Genomic DNA, 6,711 nt, shown 5'->3' on the forward strand with positions numbered 1-6,711 from the left:
CGGCCAAAAGAGAAAAAGAAATATACGGTAAATATTTCGCATAGAGTACACTGCAAGATCATGCATTGAATCAACTAATTGAAATCTCACAAAATAAATAACAAACAAATTACTGTACTGTTAAACATTTTATGTACTCCATATGAACTGGTGTCATTCCTACATCTGATTGTGATCGGAAGAGCACAAAAGGGTGTTTGTATGTCAAAAATAATTTGATACTTCCATCTTTTAAGCTGAAACTCCCTTGATCAACGCCAGCGCCCTGGAACAAATCCAACTACTGTATAGCTCAGTGGTGGAGTCAGGAACTTATATAAGAGAATTAAAATTATTATACTAAAATATCATAGTTAGAATTTGAACTTGTGAGCTAAAGTAACTTTAGACAATTTAATAGAGCCGCCTTCCCTCTTACTGGCTTTACCCTTGGCAGCTGACAGGCGATTACTAGTGATTTCGGCTTAATGCAGACAAGTTGCGACCTGCTATCTGAACTAATAGCGTGGCGCAGAGGCTAACTAGCTACTTCGGGGGGACAGGTTGCATTTGCCTCAATCATTTGTGCCTGTCTTGCCTAAAGGAAAATGCCTTTTTAAAACATTGTTCAAGACAACAAGTACTATCTATATCCTTATAGAATATCGAAATATAACCACTACCTAAGAACTTTTGATTCAAGAACTAGTGACATAATAAAAAATGAGAAAAGATTACAAGAACTCCAAGATATACTAGCAAATTTGATGTATTGATTCATAGATAATCAATATCTTGTCCTATATTTGACAAAAAAGATCAAGTGCAGAAAGAGCATGGCAGCTAGAATAAAGTAGAACTCTTACAAGTTTTCAGCTACATGTGTTTACAACAAATTTTCGTGATTCAAAAATAAATTGCAACCACAATATAAATATGAAAGAAACGTAATTTTATTGATAAAATGATGCGGGTACAGTTCTGTTTGTTCCCTTGATTCTTTCTCCGAATTTTTATCCGTAATTCGAGAGCTGGAGCAGCGTGTTTCTCGAACGTAGGATGATGAAGACTTCCTTGGATTTATTTGATATCCATGAAGTATGTTGTGGATCTTCTTGAAGTATTTGATTATGAAGAATTATCCGGCCACCTCTTGATCTCTTTGTGAATATCTCATGAGTTTATGGGATTTCTGAGATGATCTTCATTTTTGAGATATTTTTTAAGGATTATGTAACCCTTTTATAAGAGTGACCTAGGGTTTTGGTAGAGTAGCCTCTAAGCAAAACTGACAGACTCCTAGAATATCAAGAGGTCTTGTAGTATCTTGAATTTAGGATTTAACTCGATCCATTAAGATTTCGATGTGTACAACATGATTGTGAAGTTTTAAGGTTACAACGTCCCCAGTCAGATATCAATAGGGGATCAACAAGGCTTTCTACATAGATTTCTGTATTAAACCGTTCTTCAAATCCAATGACCTCCGATTGTCTGGTGGAACCATCTTCTGTATTGTATATCATAATAATTGGGGGAAGCAAAAGTAAAATTTCACCCTTATTTGAATTGCAGAGAATGAGTAAGTTGGTAAAATGACTTTCGGAAGATCTTGAGGATATACTCAATGGTGTGAACATCTTTGTCCAAGATGAGTGAACTCCACAATCCTTCATAATCCATATATCAGAAGTATTTCCTTGACGATTAGTACAAAACATAGAAAGATCTTCCCAGTATTAAATGACAATTGTCTTTTCCGTAATTGGGAAAATCCAACTTTCCCCATGTCTCATTTGTTAAATCAAGAGAAATGATGTTGCAGACTTTCTTCCTAGCAACACGAGCAAATGAAACCGAATATGTAGATTCCCCATCTTTTTAGTTATCAATATGAGATTTTGTTTGCACATCCAACAATCTCCCAGAACTAAGTTCCACGTGGCCCACTGCCACGATTCACGGGTCTCCCCCTCAAACTAAGTTCCATGTGTCCATTGCCACGATCCATTGGTCAATTTTCGAGATTCACTGTGTGCCACCCAGATTGTTAGAGTATTATGGCACCCGAAGCCCGCAACTAGCTTCTTCTTGTGTGTACACTACCCCGGACCATCACTTTGCCATCTTCATACTTGTCCCGCCGAACCTGGACTCTGATACCAATTGTTGGGCTCAACCAACCCAAAAATACTCTTAACACGGTGTAATATTATCCGCTTTAGGCCAAGCCCGTACGGTTTTCCCCAAAAGGTCTCACACCATTGAGAGATCCCTATACCGTATATGTAGGCTCCCAACCTTTTCAATTACCAATGTTGGATATTATTCGCACACCCGACAAAAAACATATCTGCAAACACCCTGTTGTGAATGGGGAAGACCAAAATGATGCATTTGGCTTGGGAATGGTTTACGCCGGGGTCAAGTGGTTAAACAGCCCAACACAACATTACTGGACTACCTTTGGGACCCGGGTTGAGGTACACGTGTCGAAGAGTTACTGGGCAAGAAGAAATGTAGTTGTTATAATTATCAGTTTGTGCGAGGAGGAGGGCATGCCAATTATGTTGAGGCTTCGGCTGAGTCTGTTCCTCTCACCTCTATCTTCCTAATGTCTGAAGCTTCTCATCCCCTTCTGGTTATTCTTTCCTTGTTCCTTTAATTCCTAGTTAATTGTTGTTCTTCAATCCATTAGTATTTCCTTTTACAGTGTAATTTCTTTAAGCGATTGTGAAATATAAGTCTCTATTTCTATTGTGAATTGGTTTGTTATATTGGTGCTTTCATCCATCGAACTCCAATGGAGGTACTAGATCGATTCAGCGGCAGCGGCAACCCAGAGAGTTGGCTTTTTCGTGCCGAGCGATACTTCAATTACCTTGGTTTCGCCGAGAAGGACTGGTTACCTCTTCCTTCTTTTTACCTCGATGGTGAAGCTCTTAATTGGTTCAATTGGTTGTTTCGAAACAAGCAATTTCTCGATTGGAAACATTTCAAGGCAATATTTGCCCAGCATTTTCGACAACAGATCAATACAGATCCCATGGTGCGTCTAGATAGTTCTTCAATGGTTCATTTTAACTGCGTTAATTATGTCCCTAAAATTTCACAATTAGCTCCGGTGTCTTCTGTTCCTGCTCCGAACCATATTTTGCAGTCATCTGCATTTGACTCTGCCTATGAAACTGGAAACTCAAAAGTGGACCATGTGTTCGATAAATTGCCAGAGCAGTATAAGAATGTAGATTCCTTGGCATTGATTACTGGTAATACTGAGATTGAAACTCCTGAAGACATGGAAACGCCTCAAATTGGTAATGCAGAATCAATAGCGGTAGCAGATTTGTTACAAGAACCTTCTTCCATTACTAAAGATCAGGTGTTAAACGAAATTTCACACACAACGGTGAGCTCCGCCATTCCTGATCTTAATGTTATTGCACATGAGGGAAAACACTCTGCAACTACAATAACGAAGGTGTATGACGATGGCTTCTGTGGAGATGTCAGCTTGCAAACCAAGGTACTTACTGCGGGGTTAGGTGATACAAGAGGATCTACAGCCGAGGAGGAGAAAAATTCACGAGATAATGTAGCTTTATTTACCAAATCTCCTCAAAAGGATTTATCAGGTTTTCCGGTTCCTTTTGTTAGCCAAGGTATTGTGATGTCAAATGCGAGTGCGAGAATTGCTGGACTCGCATATCCATTTGATGGAACTTTATGGCCTCGCACTATTTCATGTTTGCTTAATTCTCTTTGTAGGGTTAAACAAAGTAGAGTGCTGTTTTACCTTATATTCAATGTACACAAAAGCAATTGGGTTGATACAGGGCAGGAGCGCAATCTTCCTAGATTCTTGTTGTCTAAATGCAGGGAGTGTGCTGGGGAGGACATACTACAGGAAGTGATCAAGGCATTTGCTGAAGGTTACTCCAAGCAGTATGTTGTCTTTGGTCCTGGTCCTTATCTTGATTATGTCCCACCCTATGCAATGGAATTTACATTTGAAGATGGAAAATATGTGGAAGGAGTTGCTGTGACAATACGAATTGAACTTCCAAGTGAGAAGTTTCCTACTCAAGTGCTCTCTGTGCAAGTTGGTATCACTTTGGACGATTGCAATAGACTTGAGACTTATGGTAGCTGTCACATGGGGACATGCACATATTTTCATTTGGAGCCTGATGCCATACTGTGGATTGTTCCATTTTGTATTTCTTTGGACAATTGGCTTGACACTGGGCAAGATAATTTAGGTTGTGTCTCTATTGCTAATGAACCTTTATATACTACATCAGATGCAAGTGAAATTTTTGAAGGAGTTACTACAAGAAGTGGAGGTTTAATAGCAGAGTTCTATGATTATGGGTGTGTAGGTGGAGTTGAACTGGGTATTGAAAGTTGTGTTACTCTCAAAACTTCTTGTGTAGTTTATCAGCTGCTGAGGGAGTCTATAGAGAATTCCTCGATGTGTCCTTTTGGTGGTGTTACTGCTCATATTGCGGAGCAATTCAATACACCAGTGGTACAATCTGCTATATGTGCTTGCATGAGCTACAACATTCTGGCTTTTTCTCTTGGAAGTGTCACTTTGTTGGGTCGGATAACGAGGTCAAGGATGGTTTTTGTAAGGGATTTGCTATACTCTACACCTGTTGTGATGAGTGTAGACAAAGATAGTGGTAACTTTATTGGCAAAAAGATAACAATAACTTCCCATGGGTTATTGGAATATTATGATGTTGCCATAGTTAAGGATCTAATGTTGGTTCTGGACATGTCCTTCATGGCATTACTCGGTGATATGTACAACAATTTTGAGGCTATTGCTCATGCTCTAGCAGTTCGCTATGACTGGCCGAGGAGAAATCTTATAAGTTTGAAGTTCTTGATATTCGATTTTGGTATCAAAGCACGAGAAAAGGATGCTACTGGACTCTTTCACCAAATAATGATAGTTGGGGTGTTTCTCACCAATTCTATACTCGACGTGAAGGTCAATGCTTGCTCATTATTGACTAGCTCCAAGTTAGAGCAGCTTCTATATGGATATTCTATCAATACCCATGTTACATATGACATAGGCACTGGTAACACAATTTGCAGCGTGCCTCTCAAAAGTGGCATTTCAGATTGTGTAGATGAAGTATCTAAGAGAGCCACTGGAATTAGAAATATGACTGCAATAGTCTATGAAGTTTTCTTCTATCTGAAACTTGGAGAATATAGTTGTCTTTTTGGTATACAACTAGTCCTTGATCTACAAATGAGTTGCTCCAAGAGAGTTAGCAATAGCACAGACCGGGTTGTAGTTTTACAGGAGCTCGAAGTTAAAGCACTGATATTGACTCTACAGTATGGTGCTAACTTTAGCAATTCGAGGGACTCAAAGACTCTTGTTAACTACTGGAAATCAATTTGGTTGTTGATATTGGGACAATTGACCAATTCACAAGATCCTTACTTCATGAATCCTCTATTGCAAATACTTCATCATGCTTCCATTTTGAGAAAGCAGTGCATAAGAGTTGACCGTAATTACAAAGTTCTGCTCCTTTACAGTTGGTGGCCTCATCTAGGACTTATTGTCTACACACAACATGATGCTCGCAGGCTTTTTATTTCTGGATTGCCAAAGATCTATGCCAAAGAACATAGAGCTTTACAGTGTAACACTTGTAGTACTTTCCTTGAGTTACATCATAAAGAGTTGTTGCAACATGAGGAAATGGGTAACTTAAGGCTACCTGACAACACCTACCGGTTTGGTCTCACTCTGTGGCTTGATGTTCATAACTCTTTTTCATTTCTTGAGTCGAACCTTGAGGACAAGGTTCTCGTTGAGGACGGGAGTATTGTTGTGAATGGGGGCAGACCAAAATGATGCACTTGGGCTTGGGAATGGTTTACGCCGGGGTCAAGTGGTTAAACAGCCCAACACAACATTACTGGACTACCTTTGGGACCCGGGTTGAGGTACACGTGTCGAAGAGTTACTGGGCAAGAAGAAATATAGTTGTTATAATTATCAGTTTGTGCGAGGAGGAGGGCATGCCAATTATGTTGAGGCTTCGGTTGAGTCTGTTCCTCTCACCTCTATCTTCCTAATGTCTGAAGCTTCTCATCCCCTTCTGGTTATCCTTTCCTTGCTCCTTTAATTCCTAGTTAATTGTTGTTCTTCAATCCATTAGTATTTCCTTTTACAGTGTAATTTCTTTAAGTGATTGTGAAATATAAGTCTTTATTTCTATTGTGAATTGGTTTGTTACACACCCATCTCCGTGAAATCTAACATTGGCAATTTCTTCAGCTTCCTAGTTGTGGGGTTCTATAGAAATTTCTACTCTAAACCAATAATCACACGAATCAACCCATTAGAACCCACAATCCGAGCAATATTTCCGTGGGAGAATACGTGTCAATTACCTCAGTCCTTGTTTCTGTGTGAAATAAGGAAGTTAGATAGCATACCCTGGAATTGTTTAGGCTGTTTGGAACTAGAATGCATTTTTTGTGATTAGCTGTTGCTAATTTCATATGCATCTTCACAAATTCAGGGTTAAAGGTTTGTTAGGATCGAAAAATCGGATAGTGCGAAATTTAGCCAAACTGTTATAATGACAATAATAAATACAATGCAAGTTGATAACAACGACAATTAAAGCATATAAAGAAGACATAAATTTAACGCGGTTCGGTCAAAGTGAACTACATCCACAAGTGGAT

This window comes from Nicotiana attenuata, unplaced genomic scaffold, assembly GCF_001879085.1.
Source record: "Nicotiana attenuata strain UT unplaced genomic scaffold, NIATTr2, whole genome shotgun sequence".
Lineage (NCBI taxonomy): Eukaryota > Viridiplantae > Streptophyta > Magnoliopsida > Solanales > Solanaceae > Nicotiana > Nicotiana attenuata.